Here is a 26,760-nt window from a genome sequence, read left to right as displayed (position 1 = left end):
GAGAGGACAGGTTTTCAGTACATCATACTCAGCATTTGCACGGGGGGCATTAGTTTGGGTGAGAGCGGGAGTCTATTATATAGCAGCACAACTCCAGGTTTTGACGCAAGCGAGTGCAGTGGAGTTTAGAGGCCCGGAGCACTTGAGAGGCAGGGGAATCCTAAAGCATATACAGTCATTCATAGTCCTGCAGCAGAAACTCAACCTTAGGGATCTCTCATTGGAGGAGAAAACGCTGAGACTATGTTGGAACCGCAGTCAACGTAAGGCTGGAGTATTACACTCCTATGCTCCTGAAATCCCGTTGGGGATGCTCACGGCGTTGCCATATGGAGGAGACTGGACACCTCTGCTGGAGTGGGAACAGGCAGGGATACAAGTACTGGGTGACTTATACGAGGAGGGAGAATTGCTGCCCTATTAGGTATTACAGGAGAGATGGGACCTCCCTGGCGGCGTTTTTTTGCTACATGCGTCTCTGGTGGCCGCTATCAGGAAACATTGGAGAGAGGGTTCAATGGAGCCCAAAACAACGATGGCATGCCAGTATGTAGTGATGGCAGCAGGGACCTTCAAAGCGGTTACCTGCCTTTACTCCAGAATGCTAACTGAGGGACTACAACCATTGGACACATTACGGCAAAAGTGGGAGACAGGCATCGGGAAGCCTATACCAGGAACCACGTGGGGTCAAATCCTTCGCAGGGCCTGGAAGGGAACTAGGAATGCACGGTTCCAGCTAGTGCACTTTTTCATACTACACAGGGCATACTTAACACCGGGTAAGATTAAAAAATACTTTCACGTAGAGGATGCAGCATGCCCTAGATGTGCAAGAGGAGGGGTGGAGCTGGAGCACATGCTGTGGGGATGTCCGAAGTTGGGGGGTTACTGGGAAGAAGTGGGAGACCTGTTGAATGCTATTAATGACCGACGGTTCGATTTCGATATAGGCACATGCCTACTACATTGGTTCCCTCACACGTCCAAAACGAAGGTGACCAGTAAATTTGTGGATATGGGCTTACTGCTAGCGAAAAGGGAAATAACAATGCACTGGAAGTCAAAGGAGGGGCCCAATGGCAGGAGATGGAAGGCAGAAATCAGCAAATGGGCCAGTAGTGAGTGCCATTGGATTCCGACAGGCACGATGCTCGAACAATGAAAAGGCGCTGGAAACGGCGACGGCATGGGAGATGTTGGTACAGTTGCTGAATGATCAACAGACAGAGGAAGACTAAATAAGGAGAGTTGTTATTAACAGAGACCCCACACACTGCAGTCCTGGGAATGTATGAATTGCAGCTGGGCCTAGAGAAATGTTCTAGATTTGACAATTCATGTGATACACACCAGTCGCGGAGGGAGGGGGGAGGGGCTTAAGTGAGTTAGAAGTAGTTTTGGTAGTCGGTTGGCTTGGTATAGGAGGAAGGATGAGGTTCTGGTGTGGAGTACAGTACCGATATTGGTTAGGAGAACTGATGCAATAGTGGACTACATTTAAATGACGAAATGTAAAGTTTTAGACACTGCTTTGAAGTATTAGGCCATTGAATCGTACTGTAATATGTACTATATTAACATGCAACCAATAAAATATGTTTACAAAAAAAATCATTACAAGAATGTAAAGCCACAGCACCGGATGAGAACATTTTTGTTTCCATCTAATCAAACCGTTACCATACCACATCCAATGGGGCAGTTAAAGACGGAGGTGGTGAGATGACTTCAACCCCATAATTTAAGAGGAATCATCATACAACATAATCAGGGTCTGATAAGAGGATAGAAAATCAGGGTCCCCAAGAGCTAAGCTGTAATGCCTTGCAGTCTGGCCGCTGTCTGGTGGAGCAGAGGATGGACGATTCTCAATACACTTGTGGGCTCCATTAGTGCCTTGTTAAGGAGCTGCAAGGATTCCTTAGAGGCAGGGCAAGTTTAGAAAACGTATCCTGTCATTAATGGATTCAAATTTAGGACCTTTTAAACCTTGTGCAGATTTTCATGGAAAGAAAAAATGTCATGTGAAAAGAGACATTGGGCCCATTTAAGATAAACCCAAGGCTCTGATTCACAGCCACTGGTTTCATTAAAGCCGGTTAAAAATCTAACCATAGCTACAAAGAGAACACATTGCAAAACGATTTTTTTAAGTTATCTCATGCTCCCTCGTCAAAGCCATAATGAATGAAGCTGAAAATACAGAAGAGCGAGCAGAGTCCCCAGAGCTCAGAAGTTGAGAATGTGACACACGAAAAGACACCAACAGGAGCTCTCAAATCCTTACCAACTCAAGCCTATGGGACTGTGAACACCTGATGGTCCGGTGTGGGCGCTCTTTGATGCCAATCACGAAAAAGCTGGCAAGGATTTGGCAGCAAGGTGGAGCGGACTGGGGCTGGGATAGAGTCTACCTGTTGCTTGAAGCTGACAGACGCCACGGCAGTAGTCGCTTTCGGTGGCACATGATGGGCCCAGAAACTCCTCTAACTCAAGGAAGCACGAGAGGGAGTTAGTGACAGTCTGAGTCTCGACAGCAGAGTCTAGGTAAATGCTACAACTTGAGCAGGGTCAAGATGCCAGAGTCGCCAGAAGTAGATCTAGCCACTCCAGGCATGGTGCTGGAACAGGGCTGGGCACTGGCACTGGGCCTCTGCCCAGCCAGTCAGGAGGCAAGTCCAAACATGCTGTCTAGGTGGGAGTTGAGGGACGACTCCAAACCGCCCATCTAATCATAGATCAAGAGTGGTGTTGAATAGGAGGGACACTTCTTAACCCTGAATTCCTATACAAGTATGGTAAGAGATGCACAGATTTGAACAAAATACTTTTAGAACATAACAAAATATCCATAAAGCACAGGTGAGCCGGCCCAGACATGCTTTAAATGGCAGTCAAGGAGCACCTACAGGAATCAACACAAACAGAATTTTATATGGAATATATGAGACCACTCCCGCCACTGTACCTCAGACTTCATCATGCAAGTGTGAAGGATACACAGAATAGGGAGTGAACCTCTGACCAGTGAGGATGTAGGGTTGCATTTGAATCTATGAAAAATACCAATGCTGGAGAGCTGGAGGAACAAGTAACTACTTCAGCACAGGATGTTACATAGGGTCACATGCTTAAATCAGAACACCAAGCAGGCTCGCACACATTGTGTAGAACTGTTTAAGCTACTGAAGTGTCTGCTGCTACATTCACATCCAGGTTTAGTGAAAGCGTCCCTGCTTTTCCGCATGGATGCATGCCAAATACCTAGGAGAGGCACTAGTGCCTAGAGTGCAGCTAATGTTGCTATGTTTCTTGTTGAATGTTCCTTCAATTTGCATTCGAGCAGACCTTTAGATTTTTTTTTTTTAAAACAGATTTTATTGTTGAAACACACCTAGTATGCAAAGCTCTGTCATCCAGAGTCTACTGCCATCGTTAGTTAATCTGCATCATCGTCAACAATGTGTAATAAGAACATAAGAACTCCCCCATTCGGAATATCGGAAACAGTAGGATTTGTCGCCACCCCCCTCCCCCCAAGAGTCCCACCCCCCCCTTTGCGTAGCTGCTCGTCCCACTTAACCATATTACCATAACAGATCGCTAGCCATATGAACCATACACCAACAGTGTTATCTCATAGTCCAACGTATCAGAGGGTTGGGAGGGTGGCCACTTCATGCGGCGGGTCCAGGTCCAGCCCCCGGTATTCTGCCCACCTCTTCCAAATTTTGTAGTGCTTTCTAGGACACCCCCTGGCTACAAACACAGGCTGTTCCAGACCCATACAATAGTCCATTTCATTCCTCCACGTGAGACCCAGTAACAATAAATGGCGCTTTTAGCGGTTGCCCCCAACCCCAGCCATGACATGCAATAGAGCTAACTTGGGGTCCCTCTGAACCTCCCAGGCTAGAACCTCTGCTAGGCAACGATGTACCCCATCCCAGAACCTTCGCAGCGCTGTGCATTCCCAGACCGTGTGCAGCAGGGTACCTGCCTCTAAACCACAGCGGAGACACTTGGGGGACGCAACCATGCCCGTCCTCCACAGACGCTGCCGGGTATAGTATGTGCGGTGTAAATAGCAGAACTGAATCAGGCGACAGGCGCGTGGATATTGCCGCCCCCCTGGGACTGTCTAGGGCCTCAACCCAGTCTTCCTCGTCTAACTCACCAACGTCCCGTTCCCACGCAGTCCTAAGGCCAAGCAGGTCCAATGAGCAGTGGCGCACCAGCGTCTGGTATATGCGCGACAGTTTCTTGTCCGGCAACTCCCCCATAAACATTTTTGCTTCCAGAGGGCTAAATTCCAGGCCTACCAGATGGGGCGCCAAAGCGTGACGAAACTGAAGATAGCGGAAGAACTGGGTGCGGGGCATCCCAAATTCCTCCTGCAGGTTCGTAAATGATTTAAGATCGCACCCTGACATAACATCACCGAGGGTAGAAATACCTATTGCATCCCATCCCTGAAAGCCCATCAGCGTATTCAACTGGGGCAGCCGACCATTTCGCCAGAGGGGGGTTTCCTGGGTAAGCACATTCCACCACCCCATCCTACGCAGTGCCTGCCTCCACACGTGAAAAATCACTTGCGTGGCCGCGGGAAGAGATCTCCGAAGTGGCGTCGCATACCACCACAGTCATTCAGCACCAAGAGGTGTGCCGCTTGGTAGTATGAAAGCACATCCGACGTGGCCAATCCCCCGGTGTATGTGGATAAGAAGCATGTCCTCAGGGCCACGCACGCAACACCCCCTTACAACAGGAACCCACTGAGCGCTGAATTCAACTGTCGGAACCAGCGGGGCAGGATTACGTGCGGGTGGTTTTGCAGTTGGTACACCAGGCGTGGCAGCGCCACCATCTTAAAGATGGCAGATCTGCCCATTATAGACAGCGGCATCTTAGTCCATACCTTCAAGTCCTCACGTGTGCGATCCCAAACCGGGGTAAAGTTGCGATCGCGGGACACCGCCGCGTCTTCAGATAGGTAGACTCCCAGATATTTCACCCCATCCGTCGCCAGCTGGAGGCCCGACGCCCAGTCCCCAACATCTCGCTCACCGCCCAATATCCAGAGCGTGGACTCGCCGGGGTTCATGTAGAGGCCAGAGGTTTCGACAAATATTTGTAGTATGCGCAAAAGCCGCGGCCCAGAACGGGCCCAGTCAGTAAGAAAGAACAACACATCATCTGCGTATAACGCAATTCTATCAGTGTGATCTGTAGACCACCGAAACCCTTCAAGTTGGGCGTCAATGTGCACCCACGCCGCGATAGGCTCCATTGCGAGCGCAAATAGATCCAGGGAGAGGGGACAGCCCTGCCGTGTCCCCCGCTGAACCGGAATCGATCGGGAGACCGCCCCTCCAACGCGCACCGAAGCCGTAAGGCCGGTGTATAGCAGTTGAACATATTTCAGGAATCTCGGATCAAGATTAAGGCACCGCAGCAGGGCAAACAAATAAGTCCAGCTCAGGGAGTCAAAGGCCCTGTCCATGTCCGCCAAGAACAGCGCCGCCGGCTCCCCAAGGCACCTCCAGGCAGATATCGCGACCTGGGCCCGCCTAATGTTGTGCCGAGTAGCCCTCCGCGGCATGAATCCCGCCTAATCTGGATGAACCAGGTCCGTAATATATGGTTTGAGCCTAGTGGCCAGGGCCTTCGCAAGGATCTTCGCCTCCGTGTTCAGTAGGTAGATGGGCGATAGGACGCGAGATGTTCCGGGGGTCGCCCGGGCTTCAAAAAAACCACAACCTCGGCATGTCGCCAGTCCGGTGGGAGCGCCCCACTTTCGCACGCCTCCTCCAGTACCGGCTGGAAGTGTGGGCCCAGCTGGACCGAAAACCGGCGGAAAAATTCGCTTAGAAACCCGTTGAGGCCCGGTGCCTTACCCGGATTTAATTCGCCCAAGGCCTCACCCAGCTCCTCATCCGTCAGGGGCCGATCTGAGAGTTCCCGCACCTCATCCGAAACGGCCTCGGGGGAAGATCGTCTATGAAGCGCTGGACAGTCTCGGCTCCAGGCACTCCAGGGGCATGTACAACCCCTCGTAGTACCCGGCAAAGCTCTCTGCTATTGCTGCAGGTTTAAGTATGGGTTCCCCCTCAGGGGTCTCGATCCGAGGCAGCGGCTGAGCATGCATGATGCCCTGACATAGGCGGTGTAGCATCTTACACGATTTGTCACCCCATTGATAGATCCGACTGCGGGTGGCCAGCCAGGCCTGTCTCGCCTCGTCCATGAGGACCGTGGTATATTGCTGTTGCGCCAGAGCCAGTTGTCGTCTGGCGGGGCCTCCATCCTACCTGCGTTCCAACGCCTCCAGCTCCGCCTCTTGTCGCACTACATCCTTACGCTTCTCTCTCCGGGCCGCAACGCACCAGGATATATCCACGCCTCGCATCGTCGGTTTCATGGCCTCCCAGAGGACAGTCGGGGAGTCCACCGAGCCCAAATTCGTGGCCAGGTACCCGTCTATCTCGAAAGTCATGTGCACCCTGTGCTCGTCCTGCATCAAGTGCCAGGCCGACATTCGCCACCGAAACAGCTGCCTGGCCGGGCCTACATTGAGCGTGATGGCTACCGGCGAAGGGTCCGAAAGCGCCCGCGGCAGAATCTCCGCCGACAGCACCTTGTGGGCCAGCGCTCTGGGGATGAAAATGTAGTCTAATCTGGAGAAGGAATTGCGCGCCGCGAAGAAGTACGTGTAGTCACTGCGAGCCCCATGTTTATACCTCCATGTGTCTATCCAGTCAAGGCCTGTGGTCAATGCATGCAGCCTAGTGGTAGGCCCCTCCCCCTCCGGTGCAAGGGCCGCCGACACACTCCGCCATCTATCACAGCTCCTATCCAAGACATCATTCCAATCTCCCCCTACAATGGACAGGGCATCCGGCATGGCACCCCAAAGGGATAAGAGCCTCTCCACCAAGGACCACTGTAGCGGCGGCGGGGCATATACACTACCAAGAATCACGCTATCTCCACCAGTTTCACCCTGCAAAAAGAGGTACCTGCCCTGTGTATCTGTCCATAGGCGTTTGTGTATATATGGCACTCTCCGGTGTATAAGGAATGCCACTCCCCTGGAGCCCCTCGAAAAAGCCCGCGTGGTATGCACGTGTGAACCCTGAGCGCTGGAGACATAGGGCCTTCGTGCCTAGCAGATGTGTTTCTTGTAACAACAGTATGTCTGCTCCCATTCTTTTGACACACTGAAAGATCGCCCCCGCTTAACTTTGTCCAGCATCCCCCACACATTCCAGCTCAAGATTCGCAGTGAACCAGGGCCTACCCGCCCTCCCTCCCCGACAGCAGACACTTGATTGGTATATCACATGTGGGACAAGCGTCCCCAAGACACAGCTGGTGCGGTACATGGCAAATAATGAGCACCAAAGCATACGCAAACACCCCCCCAAACCCCAACCCCCAACCCCCCCCGCCCTCCCCCTACCTCCCAAACATGGAAGCACCTGTCGTGGTTGGATCGCGGCCTGGTCCCCAACGGGAGATCCAGACCTACGTCCTCCAATGGATCCCCTTGTGCCAGCCCATAGGAACTAGGCTGTCACTGCCACCCACCCATTCAGACCGGGATGCGCTCCCAGCCTAAGGCGACAGTGCACCTGAGCATCCACACCCACCATAAGCATTGAGTCACGTTCATGGCCCACGACAATCAAGTTCCATCAGTTTGCTGCTCCTGTGTGGGGCTTTCTCGGCGGGCGACCGAGCGCGAGCCCCTGTTTGAGCGCGATCTTCTGCGGTGCCGATGCTGGCTTCTGAGGCCCTCCCGGGCAATTGCACTGGAGGAGGAGTCTGACTCCCCGTCTCTGGCCGCGTTGACCCTGACTTTCACGGTTTCGTCTGTCCAGTGGAAGACCTCCTCCGGAGTGTCGAAGAACAAGGTACGGGACTTGTAGATCACCCGCAACCGCGCTGGGTAAAGCAACGCGTACTGGAGCTTAAGGCCACGAAAGCGGGCCTTGGCCGCAAGAAACGACTGGCGCTGCTGCTGCACTAACCTCGTGTAGTCCGGAAAGATTAGGATATTCGCGTTGTTGTGCGTGAGTGCGCCCTTGAGTCTCGCCTGCCGCTGGATGGTATCTCTATCTGAGTAGTTCAAGAACTTGGCAATGATCGGCCGTGGGCGCGCTCCCACAGGGGGTTTCTTCACGAGCGCCCGATGGGCCCTTTCCACCACGAAGCAGCGAGATAACGTGTCTGCCGGGATCCAGCCCTCCAACCATTGCGCCAAGAAGCCTTCAACCTTGTCCCCCTCGCAGCCCTCCGGAAAGCCAACAAAGCGGAGGTTATTCCGCCGAGCGCGCCCTTTGGCATCCTCGACCCTCATGGCCAGACCCTTCTGTATCTTTACCATCGCCGCAACTTTTTTCTTTAGGATGGAGACATCATCTTCAACTTCAGAGATACGAGTCTCCGCACCAGTGATTCGCTCTACTGCATTCCGCAGGTCTTAGCGGAGAAGGGTGACATCGGCTCCTACCGCACCTATTTTGGCGTCCAGCATATCCCTCGACTGTGTGATGGCCGCCAGCAGCGCCGCATTGTCGCCCAGGGCCCGCAGCCTCCGTGAACTTGTCCATCGGCCCCTGCTTGCTCTGGCCACCCCAGGCTCCACCCCGCGTCATCTCACCGCGTCCTAAGCAATGGGAACTTCTTATGTAGGCAAGCTCACAATCCTGGGCTAGCTGTTTAGGCCACAAGCAGAGCAGACAGTCGTCCAACGTAGATTGTAGGCCTAGGGGCGTGCACACAACGCCACAGAGTCCCTCCTGCAGTCCCGCATGGCCAACATGCCGCAGGACCACAAGCAAATGCACTCTTCGGGGGCCAACACCCAACAATGTCCAGGCAGCCACAGGAGACCCCGTGCACAACGCCTCCACTGGACCCGGAAGCCGCTAATTCCCTTCCGCCGGGGCCCGACCCGACCCCCGAAGCACCCAGCAGCAGGCAGTCACAACTCACCACCGTCACGACGGTCCCACCAGTCGCTGCCGCTCGTCTCTCACAGCACTGGGCCTGGCAGGATCCCTCTGCGCCCCCTCGGTGCTCCTCCTGCTATATAGTGCAGCCGGTGTCCCACTCGCCGCTCCAGCGGAGAGCCCAGGCAGAATTGGTGTCACAGGGCGTCCCGGACAGTGGAACCCCGGAACACTGGGACGCACCCCAAACCGGCGTCACCTGGCTCCCGATGATCGGGGCACGCCGAAAGCTCACACCACACCCGCAAGGGGCCCTCCTCTGCCCGCTGCTGCCACCCGGCCGAGCGGCTCCACGGCAGACAGGGCGGCCCAAAATGGCGGCTGCCTCTCAGGGGTGTACCCTCCGATGTTTGCCCACACAGCTCCAAGCAGGGCGCCGCTCTGATGGGCAATGGCGTGTCCGCCGCGAGGCGCCCACTGATCAGTCCGACCCTCGGCCAAGCTCCGGCACCCCGCCACGCCCACCACCGCCGCTGACAGTCACACCCGATCCGGGTGGCGCCAAAATCGAGGCCCCGGCTTCGCAGGCCTCGTCGGACCTTCCGGGACCCGCAGTGTTGCCGGGTCGTTGCGTCGTCCCCAGTGCCTCCACCTGGCTGTTTTCGCCGACGAGTGTATCTCACAGGTCCAGCAGCAGTATTCACTGACAGGGAGCCCTAATGGATGCCCAGGGCAAGGATATTAGAGCAGGATAAAGTTAGGCTGGTCGGAGCTCAAGCTCTAAACGACCGCCATGATCGCCGGCCAAACCAGACCTTTAGATTTAATTTCATAAAAGGTAATGCAGGCTGGTAATGGGTCCCATCACACGGAAAAGCCAATTGTTTATGTGTTCTGAGTGGTAGAGGCATCATTGCGGTTTCCCACAACAGCAGGCGACGTTCCCAGAGGCACACCTCGAAGCATGTTTATGGAGCAATGGTAATTTCATCCAGTTCCCACAGCAGCTGCTGAGGGAGGGACTGCATCCTGTAAGCATATTGTACCGCCGGTGTCCATTTCACTAGGAGCCAAAGCATCCCAGGGTGGCTCAAAGAATGCATTAATCGGCAATGGAATATGCTGGGACAACAATATACATGGGCATTCAAGGGGTCCATCTGTACCTCAATGTCCAGTGGCGCAACCGATTGTGATCCTAGGCATGGATCTAATACACATTTGTTGCTGCAATCAATGGAATTCAGGTTGTACGCAGTAAGGCCAAACAGGACTGAAGGACAAGAACTAGTGCTCATTTACTTCTCGAAGCAGAGGTGTTCCGAAACAGTGTACCATGCGCTTACGGCATCGCAGCACAAGCAATTTTGTCTCCATTCCGGGTATAGCTGGGATGTCCATTGCGGAGCATAAAAATTAAGATCAGGGTTCCCGCCACAAGTAGCAGGACAAGCGGGAGCCCTCCAAAAACACTTCCCAACACAGTGTGTATGAAAGATGGTATAACTCCGAAAATTGTCTCAAAGGTGCTAACCAGTCAAGAGCCGATACATTTAAAACAAGCATTTACAATGCAACGGTCTCGCCTTTGCAAAATAGAGCTATTGGCATTGTAATCGACAACATTTTTATTTATGTGTTGATTTTGTAAATAGATAAATAAATGGCATTGTCATTTACAATGCCAATAGCTTAATCTCTCTCAAATGCGAGACCTATTGCATTTGCACCCACACAGAGCAACACACAGAGCCACATGCACCCACACACAGACAGAACCCCACACACACACACAGACAGAACCACACACAGACAGAACCCCACACACACACAGACAGAACCCCACACACACACACAGACAGAACCCCACACACATTCAACGCAGGTTTCAAGTTGTCACTTTACTACGTCTCTAACCACGACAACATGACCTCACTTTCTCGAGACAAAAAGGATTTGGGGAACAACTAAATGGGAGGCCGATGGACAAATATAAGCGGTAGAACTGCAGTCTTCAAAAAATTAAAATTGGACTATAATAACAAGACTTGAACCTGCTTCTCCAGCTATAAAGTTGGCAGCTTTGAGAGAGGGAAGGAGGGCGGAGGAGAAGAGACTGCTGGAGTGATAGCATGAGACGAGAGCGGAGGTACGAATGGCTGATGTCAGCAGCAAAGAGTTAAAGAGAGAAGCCAGCTTCAAGAGGGAATGGATGCAACAAGCTCTGAAGACTGAAGAGGAGAGAGGTAAGAAGGGCGGAGGAGTAGAGACTGCTGTAGTGACAGCATGAGACGAGAGTGGAGGTATGAGAGGCTGATGACAGCAGCGAGAGGTTAAGGAGAGAAGCCGGCTTCAAGAGGGAATGGCAGCAACAAGCTCTGAAGACTGAAAGGGAGAGAGGGAAGAAGGGCAGAGGAGAAGAGACAGCATGAGCCGAGAGCGGTGGTACGAATGGCTAACGTCAGCAGCGAGGAGTTAAGGAGAGAAGCCGGCTTCAAGAGGGAATGGAAGCAACAAGCTCTGAAGACTGAAGGGGAGAGAGGGGAACAAAGGCGGAGGAGAAAAGACTGCTCGACAGACAAACACTAGACAGAAACTAGACAAACACCAGCAAACAAGCTTTGGCAAAACCAATAGGTCTGGACTTGATGGCTGTTTTTTTTTTTTTAACAAATTTACGGAAGAAGATTTTCTGACCAAAGCCCCTCTAAGTGGATAGATTATGATGGAAATGTTTAGAGAAAACACATGTCTTAAAGGCCAAACCGAACAAAAAAAAAAACAGTAGACTGGTGATACGGCTAAATCTGCCTGAAAGGCCAGATCTCAAAACAACCATCATAACTAGGTTCTGTTTGAGAAATCACTATTGGCGGGCACCTGGTGTGTAATTCTTTTACAAGTCAGCATCCAGCACTCGGAAGGGGCGAGCATGCTTATCAAGATTAGTCCTCTCGGAAGCCACAAGTTATTTTCAAGTTTATTTTAATGTAGATAAGAATAGAGCCCTCAGTGAATACTGATATTAAAAGTGAGTTAAAAGTGAATGAATATGGTAGCTTAACATGTGTGGGAGTTATGACGAATATAATGATAGGTGGGTGATTGGACTGATTGATGGACAGGTGGATGCAATGAGGGGTGTAGGGAAAGAGGAAGGTAGGCAGGAAAGAATGACCAAAAGAGATGGATGTGCGGATGAATGAATGACTGCATGGATGGATGGATGGACTGACGGACGGACGAATGGATGATGCGTGGGTGGATAGTTGCAGGGATAAATGGTGGCAGTTGGTAAGAGGTAAACAGTGAGGAAAAGAAGTGAGTAGGCAAGGATAGGCAGATAGATAGATACTCATCAAAGCAGAGGCTAAAATAACATTGTATAAAACTTGTCCAGGAAAACAGAAGAACAAATTAACATTTAATAATAAAACTATTTCTTTCCCTCTCCCTGTTTTTGGTTTTATTTAGTGTCATTGCAGCGGGCCCCAGAGGGTATAGTATGTAACGGTTAGTAATGATAAAGTATACAGTGACACTGACGTTTTTGGCCAGGTTTTTGTTAACACCTGCGTGATGCCTTCTAACTCAATTCCATGTCTAGTTATAGGGAGCAGCAACAAGGCTTAACTACTAGTTCCCAATTTAAACCACAGGCAAGCAACACTATGCACGTCAGATTACGACTACAGCATTCTTTAGGACATCAACTCCTGCTGAAGCATTGGGGTCTAAAACAGGTGCACAGTCTCCTATCAGAAGATGAAATCCGGAGTTTAATAAGCATTTTCTCCACGCCACCCTGGAACAGGCAGCTGTTCATCACGTGTGAATACAGCGGTGAGCCTGCTAGTGGAATCTGTTGTCTTTATTTGGACTTTACTTGAAACTATCCCCAGATGCTTATTTTATTTTAAAAGTGCATGTTGTTATAAGGTATACCATCCATGACCAGTAATTGTTTACGGTAATATGCTCACATTGTGTTTCATAAGTATGCTACGTTTCGAGTGAGAGACCTCTTCGGTTCGTTAATTGGGTACATTATTAGCTGTTTTTGCATCTATACAATAAGGAGCTAATCAGCCACATCTGACCACGCCCCCACATTTGAAGCATCCTGCTTTGATGCCTCTTCTTCTTCAGCGCATCTTTGCGTTCATTTTAAGCCCCAGGCTGCCTATTCTTCTTTAGTGTATTTTAAATGCTCCTGGCCTTAGAAGAAATTCATCAATCCTTTGAAGTGCACTAATTAACTGCATCTTCAGCCTAAACACTGCACATCTGCCGGGTGTAAACGCGATATAGATCTTTACGACTATGGTGATGTCTTGCTTAATTTTCAACGCCGAAAGTAAAGTTTGTTCGTCTTCTTCCTTTGTCTAACGTCTGTCTCCACCTTGGCGCCCGCTTTACGTAAAAGGTGTAAATGGATGAAAATCGGCCAAGGTGCTAAATGTCCCCTTCAAATGTTAAGCCACAGAATTGTGCTGTTTACCACCTGCAGCAAATGTTTGCAGTTTATTTCTACTACAAACAACTCCAGCGCATCTAGACGCTAAAGAAAAACTCTCCAGACTGCACATTTAAAGCCCATACTGTTTATACCACACACACTAGCGAGTTTAACCCTACACCCCCACAGCTACCATATTAAAAAATATATATTGCAAATGCGAGATCAATTGCATTTTAAATGCCAATTCTAATTTCCCCACCCATATCAGTGTTACTTATTTAACTAAAAACCCATACATCTGCACTACAAGTCTTATCTGGCAGATGGAAGAACTAGCGCAAGGTTGGAATGTGCATTTCTGTTCTATGATATCACATTTTTAACTAGCATATTTTCAATGGGCGAGGCAAATCTCTCGAGTAGATGTACTAACTCTAACAGGTGTAAGATCGCCGTGTAATGTCATGCCTGGCAGGGCAGTTGTGCATGTGTCCAAGCCGTGGTTTCATTTATCATGGCGGTGCATTCTGGGAAATGCAGTTTGAACTTGGCTCGCTTTGGACTCTGGTCTGTAAACAATGGTTTGAGACGGTGGCCGGACGGGAAGAGATGCCGTGACTTCCACAGAGCTTTGGTCTCAACAATGAATTGTTTTTAAACACTGCTCCAGTACCTGACAGATTCAACTACCATGACGGAATGGCGTGCACCTCATCAGTCTGATAATGAACGATTCCCTGGGACCCGCTGGGATTCATCCATTCATTCATTATCACCCAGCCCCTCCCGAGCCCTTGCATAGCGGTGAGATGGGAGATGGTGTGGTGGGCGCTTGCACCGGGAGATTAACCGGACAGGCACAGCTAAAGATTGGATAGGCTTCAAAAGGACCCGCCACACTCATTACCCCTGCTACTACGACTCCCTGGGTGGGACAGGCACTCAGGCACCCCAGGTACTCGCCGGAGCCCAGCAGGGCGAGGAGGAGGGGGAGGCGGGAGCAGAGCGCGAGCCGAGACATCTTCACCGCATGAGGCATGGGGAGAAGTGAGGAGGCTGGGCGCGAGCAGGGGAGGAGGGGTGGGGAGAGGGACCGAGGGGAGGGCAATAGAGGGAAGGAACGAGACCAGGAGAAGGAGAGAAGGGACAAGGATGGACGAAGGGAAGAGAAAGGATGAGAGGAAGATAGGGCAAAGGGAAGGGAGCAGCGCGGAAATAACCCGCCCGCCCCAGCTCCATGAAAAAAATGGCGGCCGCAAACATAGTGAGAAAACAAAAAATAAGACAACACCCACAATGGCCCACCGCTGCATGACGTCAAAAAAGGGGCGGGATGAGTAAAAATCACCGGAACGCCCACAAATCTGCTCTGGCAATGACGGACAGATCTCTATTCTAATGGCTAGCCTCCATTTATGGAGCTAGCCAATGGAAGAGCAGGCGGGACAAAGCCCCCGTACTGTTCTAACATAAGATTTCGCCTGCGCAAACGCTGCTGCGCAGCGGACGCCAGGCGAACCTAAAAAGTGCACTATCCCTTCATATAAGACATATTAAAGATACAGTGAACCCGCTCCCCAAAAAGCAGCAGGAAGCTAGTGTGAAGTAGTGTCTGTATCTCAGACGAGGATCTTGCAACCTGGAGATCAAAAGTTTATCTGGCTGAAGGCCACACCTTTTTGAAAAAGCATGACTTTCAGTTTACTCAGAGAATCAAAGTGTATGTTGGAAACATATATTTAAGGCTCTAGCGTTGCCTCCCTAACTGTGCGTGCAGGTGGAAACAGTACTTGTGTGCAACAAGAGACTATGGAATTAATCGTTATCAGATAAGCGATGCCTGGTTCCATTCCATAACAACCTTGATCATTCAGCATCAAACAGACCCCCCAGGATATAGCGGCATGGATTAGCAAATTTAGCGGCACAAAAATGGAAATTTAGCGGCGCAAATATGGAAATTTAGCGGCATTTTTGCGGCACTTTATTTTACTCAATCATTCATTCTCGCAAAATCCTGCTGGGTCTGACATTAACTTCAGCCCCTGGGAGGTGTTTTAGCCCACAGCGACCACACTCAGCTCAAGTTCGTCCTCGGCTGTACTCAATGTTGCTGCTCTCCCACCATTCTATGTCCATGCCTTTCTTCATGGTGTTACCTAGTCTACATTAACCCGTTCTTAGGGGCATCATGATCTCACTCCTCCCTTAAAACGTGTCTTACTGCAGGTGTGGAAACTGTGGCTCCTGGTTTTGTTTAAAAAAAAAAAAAACAGCAGGAATTCTGAAACAGATTGAAATTAGAAAACAGATTTTGGCGCACTTCCCTCAACATGGGTCACTTCTGTATGCTAAAGTTCTAAAAATACACTCATTCGGAACGGTCACATTGGGATAAGTCTGCAACATTAACTTACCACTTTTCGCATTGTGCATGCACACCAAGGTGGAAATAATTGGCTGAAAAACAATCCAAGGTACTCTAAATATGTTCATTCACGCACAGTCGGCATACATTGGGAGCGCCGCTAGATTAAGCTGCCTTTTCGAACCTACCACCTACTTCAGTCCCCTTGCAATAGTTCCTACAACTCATCCTCCTGCTGGTGGGAAGATCAATTGAGACTGGGCTCTCTAATACAAGGGAGGAGAAAATACCGGGCACAAACAGACCAAGGTCTTCATATTCACAGCATAAACATAAGGAGGGTAAACTGTAAATAAAACGGCATAAGCAACTGCATCAGGGCGACCAGGTTGTGTCCACTGATCTGTGTTATCAGTCGGACTCCTATTTCACGGTTCAGTTTTGAAGATGCGCGTGGGAACAGAAGCGCTGCTGACAAGTGTTTCAGTGCAGGAAAAGAACTGCCACGTTATGTACCAATCGACTCAGGTGCACAGGCTGGCAGTGTAAGCTGCACTCCCAGCAGGGTTGGTGAAAACCACAAAAGTACCACAAAGAACTCTTTTTCAGAAACTGTGTACCATACTGCTCCCTTCAGGGTGCCTATAAAGTATGCAGACAACCAAAAGGAACGATTTATTACCCCCAAGAAGGTATCTATTTACCTGGAACCAGTTAAATAAACCGGCAATGCACATTAGTTATTACTATTTTTTTTTTTTTTTACACAAGGCAACGATCCGATGTATAAGACTGGACAACAAACAGTGCCAAGCCTTACAACCACGTTCTGATCTATAGAACTGGACAACAGGGAGTGCCACTGTGTTTACTGCACTGTAGTGGCATTTACAGGACGATTTCTATACCGAGGAGTGTCTGAAGCGTTTAGAGGACAGATAGAACATTACCAAGTGGGGCTCTTTGATATTAAAGGCTTTATCACACATACTGTGTTTATTGCATAGTTCCCACACAATGTGTAAGCAGTTGGACATTCAATTTGTTATGCCATCTTTTTTGTAAACTGAACAACATCCTCTTGCCCATTGTCAACAATTTTATGCAGAACGTCGTGCAATGCAGGTCGTTAGGAGGTTATGCTAACTGTCATGCCTGTGATCACGAATGCTGACCTACAAAGGCAGGCAATGTCCATGCGAGAAGAAAAGGCTTAGACAGCCCTAGCACTCTTGTCTCTATTATGCAAGCAGTCATGCAAGGACGATCCAAGCAGGAGCAAAATGCAGTCTAATGTTTTGTCATGCTGGTAGTTCCAGTAATTACGCAAGCTGTCTGAAAGATGTATACGATCATGCCAGCTGTCATGCAAGTGTCATGACTTGTTTATTTACTAATCAAACCTGGTTCACAAAAAAAAAAAAAAAAATCACTTTTGTAAAAATAGCATTTTTACAAAAGTGCCGATTTCGCGGGCAGTTTTGTAAAAATCGCTGCATTTTTTTTACAAAAGTGCCGATTTCGCGGGCACTTTTGTAAAAATCTCGGCATTTTTACAAAAGTGCCGATTTCGCGGCAAACCGCGAAATCCTGGAGGGTCTGATCAAATAGCCTCCATTTGAGAGAAGCTTGAAGACCGGATGAATCACGACCGTTGGAGAACCCTTCAGATAACAGGACAAGTTCACAACTGAAGCATTGCATGCCCCACGAAGGGAAGGGTTCTTGAAAACTACGGACCTGTTTAAAGCATCGTAACAGTCGGAAAAACTAAGGAAAACCTCTGTGTCCCCATTCCTGAATCTAAACCTCAATGGCTACTCCCAGTACTCATGCACATAACCTTCCCCCAGTGTTCCGTATCTGCCTACCTATTAGTGTTGTAGACAATATTGGAATGATAAAGTTGTGACCGGTAGGGTGATGCAACCATGGATTATCCAGTTTATGGATGGTGTCTCAGCCACGGTGAAAGGTAATTGGTCTAATTTTTCAATGTGCAACATGGTATTATTTTGCATCTCTGCGTGCCATTACTATCTATCCTTCTGTGAGATCATATGTAGAAAACAGACTTGTACTGTTGATGTAATGCCATGGCACATGGCTAAAATGTAATATTTGCAACATCCAGCTTAGTATAACAATGGACCGTAGTTGTGACTGTCCATGCTGTAAAATAGACATATCTTGCTGTATTATGTCAATTGCAGAACACACTATGTTGCCCAGTGAATACATTCTAGATGATAATTTGGTCATACTGTTGTCAACCACAGCCAAAGCCTTTTCTAATTTAATTTAACCCTGTCGATTTCGCTCAGTCTCTCAGCCGCTTCCTGTTAAGAAATTTCTCACAGCTCGTGGTATATTCCATACAAGAAGTGCTTTTGACATGGGTTCTGGGGACCGAAAAAGAAATCTCGGAGATCCATGTCATCAGAAAAAAAGGACAAGTGTTGCTTCACCTGAGAAAGTGTTGAGGTTTTTAGCCTATCAAGGCGCAACTTCCCAACATTATATGATGTCACCACCCCTGAGTGTTCTGATGAACAAGTTACTTACCTTCGGTAACAATATATCTGTAAGAAACATAGGTTAATTATAGATTCCTTACCTTAAATTTACCCCCCGGCGTCAGACTGGATCCGGAAAGTTTTTCGTCAGCAGTACCTCAGCGCGCCGGTGTTGTGGTCGCCGGGATAACGTTGCAGTAGCTACACAGACGCTGCCCTCACGCGTTGACGTCAGTTCTGTACACGACTTTCCAAGCCAGAAGGGCAGAGCCATGCAAGACACTGACCACTGGTGCACAAAACTAGGGCCCTGAAGGATGCCCTTAACCCTAGAAGTCAGTTTGCAGAAAGGGGAGGATGGGTGGGGCGGTTAGGGATCTATAACTAACCTATGTTTCTTACAGATATATCATTACCGAAGGTAAGTAACTTGTTCATCTGAAAGAAAGTTAGTTCTAGATTCCTTACCTTAGAATAGATACCCCAGCAATACCAACCCAGGAGGTGGGTCTGCGAACTAAGTTCACACCGAAAGTCCTGGAGAACAGAAGAGCCAAAGAAGCAGTCTCTCCGGATTTGGTTGTCCAGGCAGTAGTGTTTAGTGAACGTGTGAAACTATGCCCACGTAGCTGCCTGACAGATGTCATTTAGGGGGACTCCTCGTCCCAAAGCAGTGGTAGCTGCCGTCGCCCTGGTGGAATGGGAGGGCAGTCCCAATAGAGGCTACTTCTTTGCCAAAGAATAGCAGGCTTTGATGCACAGAACAACCCACCTGGAGATGGTCCGTTTGTGCACGGCCTGACCTTTCTTAGCGCCCACGTACCCAACAAAGAGCTGGTCGTCCACCCGGAATTGTTTGGTGTGATCCAAGTAGAAGGAAAGCACGTTTTGGATCTAGACGGTGGAGCCTCTCTTCCTCTTTTGAAAGATGCGGAGGTGGAAATGTGGGCAAAGTGATGGTTTGGCCAACGTGGAAAGAAGTGACCACCTTGGGAAGAAAGGAAGATCTAGTTCTAAGGACGACCTTGTCCGGATGGACAGCCAGAAAGTAAGGCTTGGAAGACAGACCTTGTAGCTCACTCACCCTGCGTGCAGAGGTGATGGCCACCAGAAAGGCAGTTTTCAAAGTGAGAAGTCTGAGAGGACAGTTATGCAGTGGCTCAAAGGGAGCGCACATAAGATATGTCAGAACCAAGTTCAAGTCCCACTGGGACATTACGAAGGGAACAAGAAGAAAAAGAAGCGTAATGTCCTTAAGAAATCTATTTACAACAGGGGACTTGAAAAGAGAAGGCTGATCAGGAAGCCTAAGGAAGGCTGAAATGGCTGAGAGGTAGCCCTTAAGAGTACCCAGAGCAGAGCCCCGCTGGGCCAAAGAAAGGAGTTGCAAGAAAACCCCAGAAAGAGGATCCACAGCCTTTGTTGTGCACCATGCCACAAATTTGTTCCATCTACAGGCGTATACCGTCTTAGTGGAGGAACGCCTGGCTGCCAAGATTACATCACAGAGTTCGGGAGGCAGGTCAAACAACGTCAACTGCCGCCGCTCAATCTCCACGCAAGGAGGTGGAGGCTGCACAGGTTCGGGTGGAGGATCGTCCCCTGCTACTACAACAGAAGATCCTACCGAAGAGGCAGTCATATAGGAGGATCGATGGCCATGTTGAGCAGCTCGGGATACCAGACTCTTCGCGCCCAATCCGGAGCCACAAGACTGACATGGGCCCGGTCGCGCTTGATCTTATTCAGCACTCTGGGCAGAAGTGGTATAGGCGGAAAGGCATATAGAAGACCGCAACTCCACTCGCGATGAAAAGCGTCGCCTAGCAAGTGCCGCCTTGGAAATTCCAACGCGCAGAAATGCTGAATAGATCTAACCAAGGCTCTCCCTCCTGCTGAAACAGACCTTGCACCACCTACGAGTGAAGACGCCATTCGTGATCCATCATGCACCTGCGGCTGAGTTGGTCTGCCCTGGCGTTCAGTGAACCTGCCAGGTGTTGAACCACCAGGGATATGCCCTGATGTTCCAGCCATGTCCAGAGGCGGGGGGGCCTCTTGACATAGGGTCCACGACCCCACCCCACCCTGTTGGTTGCAGTACCACATGGTGGTGGTGTTCTCTGTGAACACCTGCACTACTCTTCCCCGGACAGGGTGAAGGAATGCTTTGAGTGCAAGACGAATCGCCGAAAGCTCCAGAAAGTTGATGTGAAGCCTGGACTCCATCGGAGACCAGAGGCCTCTGATCTCCACCTCTCCCATGTGGCCGCCCCATCCCAGAGTGCAAGACGAATCGCCGAAAGCTTCAGAAGTTTGATGTGGAGCCCGGACTCGACCGGAGACCAGAGGGCTCTGATCTCGACCTCTCCCATGTGGCCACCCCATCCAAGAAGGGATGCGTCTGTCACCACTGTGTGTTCTAGTTGGGGAAGGGAGAGGGATCTGCCGTTGACCCAATCCTGGTTCGTTAGCCACCACTGCAATTATTGTGCAGTGCCCTCCGAGATCTGGACGCAATCTGACAGATTCCCCTGATGTTGCGCCCACTGGAACTTCAGGTCCCACTGCAAAGCCTGCATAAGCCATTTGGCATGATCGACCAGCAGGATGCAGGAGGCCATGAGGCCCAGCAGCCTCAGAGTCATCCTGACCGAAACCCGGGATAGAGGCTGAAAGATCGAAATCATAGCCCGAATATTCGCTGTTTGGGAGAATAAACCAGAAACTGCATCGTGTCCAGAACCGCTCCGATGAATAGGAGCTTCTGAGATGGGTCAGGTGCGACTTCGGCACGTTGATGAAGAACCCCAGCGAATGAAGGAGGTCGGCTGTAATCTGGAGTTGGGAGAAGACAGCCTGGGGCGAGCCCGCCTTCAACATCCAGTCATCGAGCTAGGGGAAGACTGGAACCCCTGATCTGTGCAGATGAGCAGCGACTACCGCCATCACTTTCGTGAACATCCGAGGGGTGCTGGTAAGGCCAAAGGGGAGCATGGTAAACTGAAAGTGCGCGTGGGCCTACTCTGAACCGCAGGTAACGCCGGTGGGCAGGCAGGAGGGGGATGTGAAAGTAAGTGTCCTGCAAGTCCAACGCCACCATCTAGTCTCCAGGGTCGAGGGCAGACAATTGTAATTGTAATTTATATCTATATAGCGCATTATCACCAACGGTCTCTAAGTGCTTGCTTTGGGAACCCGTCCTGGTTTTTCCCTGTGAGATAACCCGTACTGGGCACCCCCAAGGTGAAAGCCAGGCATCCCGCCGCGGGGGCCATAGTGGAGATTAAGCAAGCTATTGCCCGGAGTTGCAGAGTGTGAACCCATGATTCGAGGAGGCACCGAAGCGAGAATTATCGAGTCCGTGGACATTTTGGGCGCGTCGGGAATTGAACCCTGGTCCCGGGTCTGACCTCTGCTTCATGGTCTGCCTCTTCTAACCATTGAGCCACACTTCTCCAAGACCTCTGCGGGCGTCAACATTTTGAAATTCTCCTTCCGGAGGAAGCGGTTGACGTTCCTGAGATCCAAAATAGGATGCAGGCCTTTGTCCTTCTTGGGTACCAGAAAGTAGTGGGAATAGCAACCACAACCTACTTCTGGGGCAGGAACGAGCTCAATGGCACCCTTGGCCATGGGTGCCGAAACTTCCTGTTGGAGAAGGGCCAGGTGATCCTCAGACATGCAATGGTATTGAGGTGGCATGGAGGGAGGGGTAGTCCCTTCGGACAATTTGCAAAACCTACATGTCCGACGTAATGGTGCACCAGTGGGGGATGTGATGGCGGATCCTGCTGCCCACTGGCGTTCGTTGGCCATGAAAGGTCGGATTAGGAGGGTTAGGAGGCTGGTGCAGAGGGGGCTGTGGTGGACTGGCCCGCCCGCTAGCCCCCAAAACCACGGCGGGGGTTCCCACGTCCTCGGCTATGCTGGGGCTGAACAGCTTGTGCCGGCCTGTAGCGGGGGCACCCCTTCGGTAGCCAAGAAAGGCAGACTGTGAAGGGTGGGTTGTGGAGAGGCCCAAGGACCTGGCCGTAGCCTGAGAGTCCTTAAAGTGCACTAGCGCGTTGTCTGCTTTGTCGCCGAAAAGGCGACAGCCATCAAAGGGCATGTCCGTAAGGGTGGATTGGTCATTCCCAGAAAAAACAGTTGAACGAAACCAGGCGTAGCGTCGAAGGGCTACTGACGTGGAAATCATCCTACCAAGTGCGATGGCGGTATCCAGCCCACAGCGGATGGTAAACTTCCCTGCGTCCCTCTCCTCGGCAACTGCACGGTAGTTTGGCTCGGGCCTCCTCTGGGCACTGAGGCAGCACTTGCGCCACCGTATCCCACACAGAGTGGGTGTAACGGACCACCAGACATGCAGTGTTTACCGACCGCAGTCCTAAGGTGGCGGAAGAAAACATTTTCTTCCCAAGGTGGTCCAGGTTTTTGGATTCCCTATCCGGTGGTTCGGTAGGGAAGGCCCCTTTAGAAGTGGAATAAAAGGGGGTGGTGATGGATGGAGCATCTGAACTAATCAAATACTCGCACCCAGTCAAAAGATTTGGGTTTGATCCATCACCGTTCTTTAGCTCACTCTGCCACCCCAGTTCCCGGTCCAGGGAAGGCATGGCTTGGCAGTTCGGGCTGGACTGTTCCCATGAGGCACAGGGTCAGACTGATTTGCATATAGCCATGTCTGAACTGGGGTGGCAGAGTGGGCTAAAGAACGGTGATGGATTAAACCCAGATCTTTTGACTGGGTGTGAGTGTTTGATTGGTTCAGATGCTCCGTCCATCACCACCCCCTTTTGTACCGCTTTTGGCCGCCATAAGTGTGGCAGGGTATGCTCAGACGTGAGTCCCTTGCTCACTTTGCCACTGGATTCAAGCAAGCCGGGCTGAAGACGGCTGTAATGCCAGAAACCGGTCCTCGGAAGCTTGTTTCCGGTCCAGGGAAGGCATGGCTTGGCAGTTCGGGCTGGACTGTTCCCATGAGGCACAGGGTCAGACTGATTTGCATATAGCCATGTCTGAACTGGGGTGGCAGAGTGGGCTAAAGAACGGTGATGGATTAAACCCAGATCTTTTGACTGGGTGTGAGTGTTTGATTGGTCCAGATGCTCCGTCCATCACCCCCCCCTTTTGTACCCCTTTAGAAGTGGAGGCTTGAACCACCAAGCTCTCAGGGGTGGGGTGTTGGGAGAAGAAAGTGGGGTAACCCTGGGCCGGGCGGTGGCGTCGGGCAATCATCCTGTCCACAGGAGCCCGTGTTGGGCCTGGACCACGTGCCCAAAAGGATGTCCGTGAGGGCTTCATTAAACGGCAGCAGGGGCTTCAAAGAACACGCTGCCGTTTGAAGGACCTCTGTCAGGAGGTTAGACTTGACTGCCACGGTAGGTAGCTCAAGGTGGAGAGCCTCGGCCACACTACGCAACACTACTGCGTATGACACTCCCTCCTCTGTAACCACGGTAGGAGACAACATGCCAAGGTCTGGTGAGGTATCCAGACCACTGGCTTCTCCAGTTCCTCTCGCCAGTCCTGTTCGTACACCAACTTGTCGGTTAAAGGGTCCCCAGACCCCTCCCAGTCCTCCTCACCCTCCTCTGGCTACCAATCTGGTCTCAAAGAGCCAGGGTAGAACAAGGGCACAAAAGTTCCCGCCGGCAACAGATTAGGAGTCGGTCGGTGCCGGTCCGCCTCTGTGTCCACCTTGAGGTGGAAGCCAGGGTTGACGTCGGCTGGGGACACAGCGTACGCCGGTGGTGGACGTGGAGCCGGTGCCGACAGACGCGGAGAATTCAAAGAGCTACGATGCTTCTTCGACTTCTTTTTGTGCTTCGACTTACCTGACCCAGAGTGCAAAGAATGGTGTTGGTCCCTCTACCTTCTCCTCGACTGGGACCTCGAACAGCGTGGAGCCGACTGCTGGGCCTCAAGTAGCTTTCGGGACCGCTATCGCAAAGACTTCGGGGCCAAGGTCCTGCAGTCGGAGCACGACTTGGGGTCCTGGTCGCTCTTCAGGCAGTAGAGGCACATGCGGTGCGGATCAGTCACCGACATCAGTCGGTTACAGGAACCACAAGCCTTAAAGCTGGGCATCCCTCGTGCACCAGGAGTCGTATGGACTAAAAAAAACAACAGTCGACAAAAGTCGAGAAAAAAGCCCCGCCCAAAAATGACTGGGGGTACTGCTCTTTCCGGATCTGTACTAGCTGGCACGGAAAGAAAGAACTGACGTCAGCGCGCGAGGGCGGAGTCTATGTAGCTACCGTGACATCATCACGGCGACCACGAATGCAGAATTGTCAGACGCCACCTTCAGACGCGCAGGGGTACTGCTGACGAAAAACTTTACGGATCCAGTTGGATGCCTGGGGGTAATTCTAAGGTAAGAAATCTATAACCAACTGTTTCGCTGATCAGGCCAATTGATCCGAAACCCTTTGTCGTTGCTCCGAAATCTACATTGACAACCATTTGTTTCCATAAGAAAAACCAACCGTCCCTTACAACTGGGGTCTGATGAATTAAAAGAACCATTAGGTATCATGGTATCTAGTGTACCCACACTGAAGTGAGTTAAGTGCTGCCAGTTCTCAAAATGTGACAACACTGGAATACAGAGTGTGTTCTAATTCTTCATCTTGGCTATTCAAAGACAAGTCTGTTGCACTGTTTTAGTCAGGAAAATCATTTTAAGTGGTAAGAGGCATGCTCTAAATAAGGCCTTAGTTCCCTGAACCTGCCAATCTTTTGTCCCCCAGACAGATTTTGTGTATATGGTGTACTTCCAAAAGTCGAAACTCTGTACATACAGTTGGGAAATAAAGAAAGCAGAGAAGATCAGCTTGGTGCTTGTTAGCATATTTTTCTTCTCAGGTGAAGATGCAAGCCTATAATAATAAGAGGCTGGGTCTGATGTGTTAGAACCAGAAAAATAAGCACATTTCTGTGCAAATGTTTTTGAACTACCTTTTGGCGGTGCAGTGTTCCTATTGAGTGTAATTATAAACAGAAAATGCCCAGATGAAGAGTGCTTTATGACCATACTAGCTGTGGGAACACACAAAATAACCACACATAACAAAGCATAACATAAGTCAGCAATCCTAAACTGAATGCTACAGGCTCCTGTTTCTCAGAATATTTATCAATTTGACAATGATTCTTTCTTTTAAGGTTAAAGCAATTTGTTTCAAGCTACAATTGGATTTCTATATTCTGTAGCGCTTCATTATACAACAGACACTCAGCATAGAGACTCTACAATAGAAAGGCTGCTCTTTTTCCTCTCTACCCTACGGAGATGTCCCAGATTACAACCAAACCCTATCTCGGAATACTGTTTGCCATGTGCTCTGTATCTAATCATGCAGTTCCTGCAACTTCCATAATTTCGGGCTCGGGTCTCACCTTTACCAGCCTTAAAGACACATCCACAACCAGGTATTACCTTTCCCTACACACCCTCAGCTTGCCATCATATATCCCCCTACCTACAGAATCACTTGAAATTCACCATGCCAATGTGTCTGCATTTCTGCCCCACACCTATACCCCAGCCAACGACTAACTTCCGAGCTGTTATTACACTTTACTGTGGGAACATTATGAAAGAAACTGAAACATTAATTTTGCAACCTAAAGTGGTACAGTACGGCATGGGAAACCGTGCAAGCAGATGAGGGGTCTGGAAGAACAATAGAATAAATGGTATTGTAAGACTCACTCAATAACTACATATGAAATCTTGACGATGCCCAAGAGTGCTGTAGGTTCTATTCATATAAAACTGATCCTTATTGGCCAACTAAATATTTGTTTCAAGAAATACTTTAGAGTGAATTATTACACACCAGAAGAACTCAGATGGTGTAATTCAAGCTGATCTTAATAGCAATATTAAGTGCTAGGAAGTCATTGCATACTTTGGGTATTCTTTTAGTGTGCATCTTTCAGCCAATTAAATTAAGTATTTAGCCCTTTAGTTAGGCTAGGTATTGATGACATTTTATAAAAAAAGAGGGCAAGGTACTAATAAATTATTCATTATTGAAGGGACTAGTTTACTATTTTTAGAGGTCAATCTCCTATAGTTCACAGGACATTTCTCTGGTGGTGGGTTGTTTTTCTTGCTTCTCAGACAGAAGAAAAACTTGTACCGAGGGTGTGCAGTAATAGGTCTTCTCTGTCAATTAGTACATAGCTGATATATGTAATCAGGGGAGTTGAACACTAGGTATGACAATAGATCAATTTGTTACAATAACTATACAACAGGGCATCACCATCACAGACTTCTTGAAAAGGGACATTTCCGAATTAGGAACCACTGTATCCAACCACATAACTATAACATTGCATTGTATCTAGAGATACAGCCAGTAAACTAACAAAGTGAGAAAAAAATACACCTTTGAAGATAAAACGGCACACTACGTATGACACTGAGATATGTAG

General features: G+C 49.9%; 1 protein-coding gene across 1 annotated transcript in view; it reads right to left on the bottom strand.

The window, feature by feature from the left end:
- The window catches only part of NR2C1 (nuclear receptor subfamily 2 group C member 1), a 424,839-nt gene that overhangs the window by 73,388 nt on the left and 324,691 nt on the right, over positions 1-26,760 (bottom strand). The window lies entirely within an intron of this gene.

Source organism: Lissotriton helveticus, chromosome 1_1 (genome assembly GCF_964261635.1).
Source record: "Lissotriton helveticus chromosome 1_1, aLisHel1.1, whole genome shotgun sequence".
In the NCBI taxonomy this organism is placed as follows: Eukaryota; Metazoa; Chordata; class Amphibia; order Caudata; family Salamandridae; genus Lissotriton; species Lissotriton helveticus.
Note: the sequence above shows the minus strand (reverse complement) of the source record. Positions and strands in the feature narration are given on the sequence as shown.